This window comes from Triticum aestivum, chromosome 6B (genome assembly GCF_018294505.1).
Source record: "Triticum aestivum cultivar Chinese Spring chromosome 6B, IWGSC CS RefSeq v2.1, whole genome shotgun sequence".
Lineage (NCBI taxonomy): Eukaryota > Viridiplantae > Streptophyta > Magnoliopsida > Poales > Poaceae > Triticum > Triticum aestivum.
In genome coordinates, this window is record NC_057810.1 from 243,421,325 (window position 1) to 243,426,310 (window position 4,986).

The following is a 4,986-nucleotide window of genomic DNA, read 5'->3' on the forward strand; positions in this document are numbered from 1 at the left end:
TACTCAACTATGCCAGAGCCCATATTGGCTTGTGGCTGCACACGGAAGTTTCTAGCATGAATAATCTTATGATCCCTTTGAGCCTGGGTGGAGAACCGTAGGATGATCACATGGGTACTCCGAGATATCCTAGGACAACACGGGATTCTCCAGGTGCCCTGACAACCACTGGGTACTCCAGGGTGCCTTCAATCAATCCACCCAGATGTGTATTTAAGTAGCCACCTTAAGTTAACCATTAATTAACAATACTCACATCTGTCATGGAAATACACTCACCTAATACACGTCTACGAGCATAGCAATCCTGAGCATAACGTAGAAGTAACTCTCAAAGGTTTGATAATAAACAGGGCAATAGGTTCTACCTCATCATCTACTTCCCAAAACCCACATGTTATTCCGATCCTAATCATGCAATGGTTGAGGGTTGTAACTAATGCATAAAAACTGGGTAATAAAGAGATATGATCAAAGTGTTAATTGCCTTGCTGATGATCCGCAAAACCTAAAGACTCGTAGTAGCACGCTTCATACTCCAGGAATTCTATCGCAAACAAACAATAACATACATAAGCACTCAACTAAAAGCACGAGTAAAGCTCAAATAAGAGATCTAACCAGAAAGTTCAACTCAGGAACTCCAGTTTGCAAAAAGAATCAAATCAAACGGAGCAACGAAACTCAAACTACGAAAGAAACAAGATCCGTTTACTAATCTGGACTAAATTCAAATTTTGCAGTATTAAAATCTTGTTCAAGTTGGTTAAACAGAAAGAGGGCTTCGAGACAAAGATCTAGGCGCTTGAATCGCCTGAATCGGATAAACGAGCGAAAAGATAAACTAAAACAAAGATCAGGGCAGAAATCGCGATCGAAAATAATCACGGAAAAACCCTGAAAAATAGAACGCGACGAACAGGCTAACGAACGAAAGTTTGCTGTCTACGGCTAACGGACGAACATCGTTCGTTAAAATGAACGTACGAACGAACGTCCACTATTTAACTAAACTGGAAAAAAAATGAACCGATCTAAAAAATAAACCTAGGGTTTCTAAAAAACCAAATGGTTTTTCTAACAAAACCGGCGGCGGCGGCGGTTATACCTCCGGCGAGGTTGGGTTCGGTGGTGGGGTGGCGGGACGGCGGCGAGCGGCGGCTAGCGGGGCTCTGGCAGCGGCGGGACGGGGCGGCGGCGGCGACAGCGTCGCGGGCGGCGGCTGCTGCACGCAGCGGCGGTGGCGGCGAGTGGCGGCGGCGGCTAGGGTTAGGGTTTTGGCGGCGGCGGGGTCGGGTGGGCTGGCGGGGCTCCGCCTCGGCTTATAAGGTCGGACGGGTCGGGAGTCCAAGTTGGACACGGCCCTGTTAGGTTGGTAACCTTTTTTAAAAAAAATCCTGACGCAGAAAAACAAATAAAAGAAATACTAAACGGAGCCCAAAAATCTTGAAATAAATTTTCACGATCCTAATAATATTGCGGACAAAGTGAACATTTATTTGGGCCTCTAATGCAATTTTGAAAAACGCATTTTTTTCTAATTCAAATAAAATAGCAACAAAACTCCAAATAAAAAAATCTTATTTTATTTTAATATTTTTCCTCCAATATTTCTCTATTTTGGAGAAGTCATTTTATCCCCTCTCTTTTATTTTAACATTGGAAATATTCAAAGAGAAAAAAGATTAAAACCAAATGATCCTCTTTTCAAAATTTGAGAAAACTTAAATATGAAAATAATGAAATCCCCAACTCTCTCCGTGGGTCCTTGAGTTGCGTAGAATTTCTAGGATCAACCAAAAATGCAATAAAATATGATATGCAATGATGATCTAATATATAACATTTCAAATTGAAAATTTGGGATGTTACAAACCTACCCCCCTTAAGATGAATCTCGCCCTCGAGATTCGGGTTGGTTAGAAAATAGGTGCGGGTGGTCCTTCCGTAGGTCTTCCTCTCGTTCCTAGGTGGCTTCATCCTCGGTATGGTGGCTCCACTGAACTTTGCAGAACTTGATAGCCTTGCTGCGTGTGACTCGGCTGGCAAACTTGAGAATCTTCACTGGTTTCTCCTCATAAGTCAAATCGCTATCCAACTGAATCTCTTCCAGTGGCACTATATCTCTCAGAGGAATATCGGCCATCTCTGCGTGGCACTTCTTCAACTGGGAAACGTGGAACACATCGTGAACTCCTGACAATCCTTCTGGCAACTCCAACTTGTAAGCAACTTCTCCCATACGCTCCAAAACTTTGTTTGGTCCCACAAAACGTGGCGCTAATTTTCCCTTAACTCCAAAACGCTTAACTGAAGGAAATATGCCCTAGAGGCAATAATAAAGTTATTATTTATTTCCTCATATCATGATAAATGTTTATTATTCATGCTAGAATTGTATTAACCAGAAACATGATACATGTGTGAATACATAGACAAATCTATAGTCACTAGTATGCCTCTACTTGACTAGCTCATTAATCAAAGATGGTTATGTTTCCTAACCATAGACATGTGTTGTCATTTGATTAATGGGATCACATCATTAGAAGAATGATGTGATTGACATGACCCATTCTGTTAGCCTAGCACTTGATCGCTTAGTATATTGCTATTGCTTTCTTCATGACTTATACATGTTCCTGTAACTATGAGAATTATGTAACTCCCATTTACCGGAGGAACACTTTGGGTACTACCAAACGTCACAACAAAACTGGGTGATTATAAAGGAGTACTACAGGTGTCTCCGAAGGTACATGTTGAGTTGACGTATTTCGAGATTAGGTTTTGTCACTCCGATTGTCGGAGAGGTATCTCTGGGCCCTCTCGGTAATGCACATCACTATAAGCCTTGCAAGCAATGTAACCAATGAGTTGGTTACGGAATGATGCATTACATAACGAGTAAAGAGACTTGCCAGTAACGAGATTGAACTAGGTATTGGATACCGACGATCAAATCTCGGGCAAGTAACATACCGATGACAAAGGGAACAACGTATGTTGTTATGCGGTTTGACCGATAAAGATCTTCGTAGAATATGTAGGAACCAATATGGGCATCCAGGTCCCACTATTGGTTATTGACCGAGAATGGTTCTAGGTCATGCCTACATAGTTCTCGAACCCGTAGGGTCCGCACGCTTAACGTTACGATGACAGTTTTATTATGAGTTTATAAGTTTTGATGTACCGAAGTTTGTTCGGAGTCCCGAATGTGATCTCGGACATGACGAGGAGTCTCGAAATGATCGAGACATAAAGATCGATATATTGGAAGCCTATATTTGGACATCGGAATCGTTCCGAGTGAAATCGGCATTTTACCGGAGTACCGGGAGGTTACCGGAACCCCCCGGGTGATTATTGGGCCTACATGGGCCTCGAGGGAGAAGAGAGAAGGAGCCAGGAGGGGGCCGCGCGCCCCTCCCCCTCCTAGTCCGAATAGGACAAGGGAAGGGGGGCGGTGCCCCCCCCTTTCCTTCCCCTCTTCCTCCTCTTTCCCCCCTTCTCCTACTCCTACTTGGAAAGAGGGAGTCCTACTCCCGGTGGGAGTAGGACTCCCCCCTTGGCGCGCCCTCCTTGGCCGGCCGCCTCCTCCCCCCTGGCTCCTTTATATACGGGGGCGGGGGGCACCCCATAGACACACAAGTTGATCTACGGATCGTTCCTTAGCCGTGTGCGGTGCCCCCCTCCACCATATTCCACCTCGGTCATATCGTCGCGGAGTTTAGGCGAAGCCCTGCGCTGGTAGAACATCATCATCGTCACCACGCCGTCGTGCTGACGGAACTCATCTCTGGAGCTCTGCTGGATCGGAGGCCGGAGATCGTCATCGAGCTGAACGTGTGCTGAACTCGGAGGCCCCGTACGTTCGGTGCTTGGATCGGTCGGATCGTGAAGACGTACGACTACATCAACCGCGTTGTGATAACGCTTCCGCTTACGGTCTACGAGGGTACGTGGACGAACACTCTCCCCTCTCGTTGCTATATCATCACCATGATCTTGCGTGTGCGTAGGAAAATTTTTGAAATTACTACGTTGCCCAACAGTGGCATCCGAGCCTAGGTTTTATGCGTTGATGTTATATGCACGAGTAGAACACAAGTGAGTTGTGGGCGATACAAGTCATACTGCTTACCAGCATGTCATACTTTGGTTCGGCGGTATTGTGAGATGAAGCGGCCCGGACCGACATTACGCGTACGCTTACACGAGACTGGTTTCACTGTTACGAGCACTCATGCTTAAAGGTGGCTGGCGGGTGTCTGTCTCTCTCACTTTAGCTGAATCGAGTGTGGCTACGCCCGGTCCTTGCGAAGGTTAAAATAGCACCAACTTGACGAACTATCGTTGTGGTTTTTGATGCGTAGGTAAGAACGGTTCTTGCTAAGCCCGTAGCAGCCACGTAAAATTTGCAACAACAAAGTAGAGGACGTCTAACTTGTTTTTGCAGGGCATGTTCTGATGTGATATGGTCAAGACGTGATGCTATATTTTATTGTATGAGATGATCATGTTTTGTAACCGAAGTTATCGGCAACTGGCAGGAGCCATATGGTTGTCGCTTTATTGTATGAAATGCAAACGCCCTGTAATTGCTTTACTTTATCACTAAGCGGTAGCGATAGTCGTAGAAGCAATAGATGGCGTAACGACAACGATGCTACGATGGAGATCAAGGTGTCGCGCCGGTGACGATGGTGATCATGACGGTGCTTCGAAGATGGAGATCACAAGCACAAGATGATGATGGCCATATCATATCACTTATATTGATTGCATGTGATGTTTATCCTTTATGCATCTTATCTTGCTTTGATTGACGGTAGCATTTTAAGATGATCTCTCACTAATTATCAAGAAGTGTTCTCCCTGAGTATGCACCGTTGCAAAAGTTCTTCGTGCTGAGACACCACATGATGATCGGGTGTGATAGGCTCTACGTTCAAATACAACGGGTGCAAAACAGTTGCACAC